Genomic DNA, 7,500 nt, shown 5'->3' with positions numbered 1-7,500 from the left:
TAAATCAAAGAAATAGTTATGCTCAATACCAGAAGGATTAGTTTTAAAATATATTATTCCCTTTAAATCAAAGAAACAGTTATGCTCAATACCACAAGGATTAGTTTTAAAATATATTATTCCCTTTAAATCAGAGAAACAGTTATGCTCAATACCACAAGGATTAGTTTTAAAATATATTATTCCCTTTAAATCAAAGAAACAGTTATGCTCAATACCACAAGGATTAGTTTTAAAATATATTATTCCCTTTAAATCAAAGAAAAAGTTATGATCAATACCAGAAGGAGTAATTTTACCAGCATTTCTCTCCCCCTCTCACAAACTTTGAAGTATTTTTTTTTATTCACGTCCATTAAGTTGAAGGGTCCGGTGAAAGGGAAAAGAATTATTCCGAAGACTTGGGTGAATCTAACCTTGTTTACTCTTGTTTATCTCTCTTACAATGTAATCAAGATTTCGTAGTTTCTTCTTGTGATGTATCTTCCTTCAGTTGTTTGTCTGTTCGTTTGTTTGTGTGAACAACTTCCTGGCCATAATTTTACTCATTGAGTAGTGAAACTTTCAGGGATTAATTGTTATGTTAAGATGTGGAAGTGATTCAATTTTGAAAGCCTTAGGTCAAAGGTCAAGGTCGAGTTAAAGGTAAAGAAATAAGCTGCCATGGCGGAGGTCTACATTCTACCTATTACTTCTCTTGCATTGCGTACAATAAAATAATAAAGTGGCAGGGTTCCTTCTATTCATTCATAGGGATCGTGCAAGCGCAAACACAAACACATTTATATATATATATATACATATATATATATATATATATATATATATATATATATATATATATATATATATATATATATATATATGTATGTATATATATTATATAATATATATATATATATATATATATATATATATATGTACACACAGTATATATATATATATATATATATATATATATATATATATATATATATATATACAGTATATATGTATATATATATATATATATATATATATATATATATATATATATATATATAAATATATGTATATACTGTATATGTATATTACATATATATATATATATATATATATGTGTATGTATATGTATATCATATATATATATATATATGTATATGCATATGTATATTATATATATATACATATATATATATATATATATATATATATATGTATATATATATGTATATGTATATGTATATATATATATATATATATATATATATAATATATATATATATATATATACGTATGTATATATATGTATATGTATATGTATATGTATATGTATATATATATATATATATATATATATATATATATATATATATATATATATATATATATATATATAAATATATATATATATATGTGTGTGTGTGCGTATATATATATATATATATATATATATATATATATATATATATATATATATATATATATATATATATATATATAATATATATATATAAATGAACTAATGATGTCAGACATTGCATCAATTAATAGGGTGAAGAGAAGATTTGCAATAAAAGATAAAAAAGAAATAAAAAAATAACTATCGATCGCTGAAGCATCCATAAGTGTTCTTTAAGCAACAAAGGAAAAACCGTGAAAGTCAAACTCTAATTCAATAATCCATTAAAGGGGTTATTAGGATGAAGTATAAAAACTTCGAGTGAATAAAGGAATTCACATGAAAAGATTTTTACATTTTTTCATCTCTGCCTTACTTTTCAAATCACGTCTGTAGTTTTTCCCTTGACTGAGATTCGATTCACTGAGTAAAATGGCTCAATTTGGAGTGAAATAAAAGAGACAATTTAATGATATTTTCGCTTTATGAGATATAAATCATTTATCAATTTAAGATATCATCTGTTATTATTATTATTATTATTATTATTATTATTATTATTATTATTATTATTATTATTATTATTATCATTATTATTATTATTATTATTATTATTATTATTATTATTTTATCATTATTATTATTATTATTATTATTATTATTATTATTATTATTATTATTATTATTATTATTATTATTATAACTTGCTAAGCTACAAACCTAGTTGAAAAAGCGCGATGCTTTAAGCCCAGGGTCCCCAACAAGGAAAATAGCCTAGTGAGGAAAGGAAACAAGGAAAAATAAAATATTTCAAGAATAGTAACAACATTAAATTAATTATTTCCTATATAAACTATAAAAACTGTAACAAACCAAATGGAAGAGAAATTAGAAAGAATAGTAAGCCCAAGTGTACCCTCAAGCAAAAGAACTAATTTTCGCTTCATGAGAGATAAATCATTTTGCAGTTTTAAACATCGTCTGTTGCTCAATTGAGAACTTAAAAGGAATGCAATTTCGATGATTTTTATCATTCCAACTCAAAAGAGTCGCTTTTCTTTCATCAATAATCATAGACTTCAAAAACCTTGCAATCAAGAGATAAATGAAACGGCAAATCAAGATATTTGGTTCATGAGCATTTCAATGGAAGGTACAATGTCGTAGGGAGCAACCAAGACCCTATTCAACATAGGTAAGACCAGGGGAGAGCAGACAGTGGCTACTGATAGTTAAAATGGTAGTCCTTTAAATTCCCTAAACATTGAATCCCTAGATGAGATGGTCTGTAAGGCTGGGATCACAATGAAAAGTTTTTCTTAATTTGACAACATAGAAAATCTAAACTATAAAAGATAGTTCAGGGTTACTAGAAAAGTAAAATGGTATATTGATTTTCACATTATTCAGTTTTAATTGGCAACAACACCCATAAGAATTACCTCTTATTTACTCCTTAAGAAGCAGAAAAATCTAGTTTAAGCAAATAAAAAATCATCAAAACCCAGTAAAAAGACTGTTATGAAAGTAACTGCATATTTCTGTTCTTAAGTTTTACAAAAAAAGCCTTTTTTTATCGTTAATTTACAAAGATTTTAAGTAGCAACAAATATTCTGAGTAATAGCTCTAGGTTAGGTAGGATTATCTCATGTCAAATATGATCTTTGTCTTCTCAAATATTCCAGGCCTCCTCTGTCTTCAATAAAGAACATCTACGATAACTTTTGTGTTTATTATGATCATTCAATGACCAGGTATGAATTTCCTTATCTTCTATGCCAACGAAGCTTCCATTTGAAGAAACAACAGGCTCAAATTCCTTATACAATTAGGACCAGTCTATAAGTGAAAAATAATTTAAGGTCGTTCAAGAACTTCAATTATCAGGGATAGTCTGCTATAGTTTTCATGATCGATCATTTAAGTATTTGTGATAAATATGAATGTACGAAGACATGATAAAGAGGATAGTAAAGATGAAAAGATGAAGATATTATTTCGAGGTGGTTTGGTCGTGTAGAGAAAAGTCAACAATAGAGTGCAGAGTTCAGAAGGGCTACAGGGTTACCAGAAGAGGAAAGCCTAGATATGTTTAGGACATTGTTTGATTTATTGGTACTGATTTTTGAAAGCTATTTAACTTTGCAAATATTTGATTATTGAATAGAGATATTAGAAAAGAAGATGCTTTACAAATGAGCTTCTCTAAGAAATTGTATGAAATTTCTCTTTACCAATACGATTCTCATCACTTTTCTCGTCCACTGTTATTGGCAACACTTGAAATAGAAACTGAAGGGCCAGGCTACTCTCGCATTAAAAAAACCTTTCGAACAGAAACTAAAAGGCTAGACAACTGTCACATTAAAAAGCCTTTCGAACAGAAACTGAAGGGCCAGGCCACTCTCGCATTAAAAAGCCAACGGCGCTGAAAGGTGATAAAGAGATCCTCATTAATGAGACATTGTTTTGGACGATGTGATAGATTACTTTCAAGAAGGGAAGTCAATTTTCACCCCGGAAAATAGCTTTGCCTATTATGATAAGAGGAATCTAACAAGGGACAACGTCATTATTAGAATGACCGAGACTGATAAGGAGGAAATGACAGGAGCATAGTATGGGATGATGAATGAATGTAAAACGATGAAGCTTTTAGAGGATATTGTTCAAGATTCGTGATTATTATTATTATTATTATTATTATTATTATTATTATTATTATTATTATTATTATTATTATTATTATTATTATTATTATTATTATTATTAGCCACAGCTAAAGATGCTATAAGCCCAGGGGCTTCAACAAGGAAAAATAGTCCATTAAGCAAAGGAAATAAGGAAATAAATAAACTACAAGAGAAGCAATTAACAATTAAAATAAAACATTTTAAGAATAGTAACAACATGTAAATAAATCTTCCATTTATAAACTGTAAAAACTTTACAAAAACAAAAGGAAGAGAAACAATATTGAAGAGTGTACCCGAGTGTACCCTCAAGCAAGATGAAATGAAGATTCAATTGAATAAGCATAGTTAAAAACAGTAAGCTCATAATAAAATTTTCTGCATCATTCACTCTCCTCTTTCATCACTGTATGTATAAGTATAATGGGGGAATAGGTTGAACTTGTTCTCAAAATCTTATTTAACTTATGTTACTTTTTTTTAGGTTGATGGGTTAAGTTACCCAAATTTCAACCCCATAAACAAAGCAATGGGTCAAGTTACGAGTACTATCACAGATAATTGCTTTTTGTGTGCAATTTACTTCAATAGTAAAGTTAACTCGACGAAATAGGATATTTATGGGAGATATATTTTGTCTTTTCTCTCTCTCTCTCTCTCTCTCTCTCTCTCTCTCTCTCTCTCTCTCTCTCGTTCATTCTGCCGTAGAGTATATAAAAACACACTTACATACACAGAGAGCCTGTGTGAGATAGAGGAGATTGCGAACAATCTTACACTGTTAAAAACCTTAATTTTAATCGAAAATTCTTCGTAGAAAATATAAAGTTCTCAGCAGTATTTCAGTAAAATATAGGCCACCGTATTAATTTTTGTCCTACTTTGTTATGATCTTTTACGGTATTGTGACCGTGATTTCACTCCTTAACGTTAATATATCCGTTTTCAGAACGGCAAATGCCTGGCAACATTTATTCCAGGATTTTTTCCGCTTTTTAAATGTAATTTTTTAACAGTGTATGTGCATTCAAGGACAGATTATAACACAGCATATGTGAAGGAAATGAATACTTCTATCATGCATTTCAGTAAAATATTGAATTTATAGTTTATATGAAAGTATCTCAGGATTCCTCACAGAGAGAAACAAATCCTATCAGCGGTATCCTTGTAATAACGTTGGTGATAATCCTAGGATTAGTGTGGCCCGAATTGTAGGATTAATCATACTCTAATCAACGGGATAACCATAACTTTTGAATAATTCTATTTATTATCCAGACGATACTATTAAAGTGGACGAAACTCCCATTAGCCCCAAAAATGCAACTGGTCTCTTAAAAAAACCAGTAATTTTAATCGGAAATTCGTCATAAAATATACTGTTCTCAGTCGTATCTCAGTAAAATACAGGTGACCGTAATTTTATCCTACTTTATTATTATATTTTACGGGTTAGTGAGCGTAATATCACTCCTTAACGTCAATATATCCGTTTTTAAAACGGTAAATGCCTGACATATTTTTTATCTAAGAATTTTACCGTCTTTTTTATGGCAGAGTTTTAACAGTGTATAGTACCAGGATTTTTTTTTTTTTTTAAATTAGGCTGATATTTCATAAATAGCCATCCTGTTCTGTAAATAAGTTGCCATTGTCAATCAAAAAAAAAAAAAAAAAAAGCTAAAATTGAACCCATCTTACTAATTAGAGATCAATATAATGGTTTTCTTCTAGTTGTCTACTGTATTTAAATGAATTAATTTTTTCGTAATATTTTCCTTTCATCTATCAAGCCCTTAATTTTGGGGAGTAGCCGTCATAAAAAAATGAAGAAAGGGGGACTATTCTTCTCTTAGCTCCTTCTAGCCTGACAAGGGATTCAGCCGAGTTTGGTTGGTACTGCTAGGGTGCCACAGCCAACCCTCCAACGTTATCTACCACAATGAAGCTCCTCCCAGCCTGACGAGGGATTCAGCCGAATTTGGTTGGTATTGTTAGAGTGCCACAGCCAACCCTGCAACGTTATCCACCACAAATGAAGCTTCATTTTCTGAATTCCCTACTGCTGCTTCCTTAGTGGTCACCGAGGCGATCGGAAAAAGCGGCAGGGTCTATAGGAACCACGTGACACTTCATAATATTTTACTAGTAATATTTCCCCCTCTATACCATATTATCTCCAAGAACAACGAAAATTCTTCTCTATGAAATGTAGTCTTGTCTTTAGCTTTTTATAACATACACTATTAAAAAAACCCGTAATTTTAATCAGAAAGTCTCCATAGAAATAAACTGTTCTCAGCCGTATTTCAGCAAAATACAGGCAACCGTGATTAAACCTTAATTTGTTTTTATCTTTTACGGGTTGGTGACCTCATTTACGTCAATATATCCGTTTTTGAAATGGTAAATGCTTGGCAACATTTATTCCAGGATTTTTATCGTTTTTACGGTAATATTTCAATAGTGTACCACATACTAGACCAGTCAATTATACATCTACCACTTTACAATATCTCTCGCATTATTTCATTAATTTCTATTGCTTTTACATTAGTCAACCTCTTTTTTTTTCCCCACACAGTCAAGTGTCACTTCTAAAAGCCCTCTCAAACATAGATTGATCCCCTCCCAAATGCATCCTTCAGTTCTCTCTGTCAAAATAATACTCACTCTGTCAACACAGAAATGGAGTCTCTTCAGACAATGTCTCCTCATTTGCATTTTTATTTTGAGATCCTTTTTCCCCTTAACCTCTCTCTATCCATTAACTTGTCTGTAAAACTTCTTATTCTTACTAAAGTTTTCACTTATTGTCTTCTATCTTTTTAATTGTATTATTTCTTTGCCTTTCTCACGGTTCTCTTAATTCTTACTCATTTTCTTCTGTCTTTTAAATTGTATTATTTCTTTTCATATCTTACTGTTATTTTTCTTACCGTATCCCTTTTACTTACACAAAATCTCTCCTTTTACCTTATTATTGTCCTTTAAAAAGTCACTGATTTTCCCTTATAATTCTCTTTCTGCATTTCTATCTATGATGACTCGCTTTAATAAATCCCTGGAAAAAAATATAATTCAAAGTAAAGATGTCTGGTTTTACTTCCAGTTTCATCAGAATAGATACTCACCAGAACGTCAGGCGGGCCAGTCCAATCACAGCAGTGACCTCCCAAGTAAACTCACGGTCCCGGGCTGGGATTGATCTGCTGCCACATGAATGCTAGGCGAACACGTTACCACTGTACTAGCCAGGAGGCTAGTAAAGTAGATAATTAAGAATAACAGATAATTAAGTTGTGCAGTAAGAAATTTTGTTCATTATACAGATAAAGTCTAGGTATAAATTGGCCGGAGTGTTTTTAATTTTGTTTAACATAATAGTATGCTGTAGAAAAATTACAATAGTCTAGTTTCTT

Source organism: Palaemon carinicauda, chromosome 7 (assembly GCF_036898095.1).
Source record: "Palaemon carinicauda isolate YSFRI2023 chromosome 7, ASM3689809v2, whole genome shotgun sequence".
Taxonomy (NCBI): domain Eukaryota; kingdom Metazoa; phylum Arthropoda; class Malacostraca; order Decapoda; family Palaemonidae; genus Palaemon; species Palaemon carinicauda.
The sequence above is the reverse complement of the archived record's forward strand: the minus strand, read 5'-3'. Positions refer to the sequence as shown.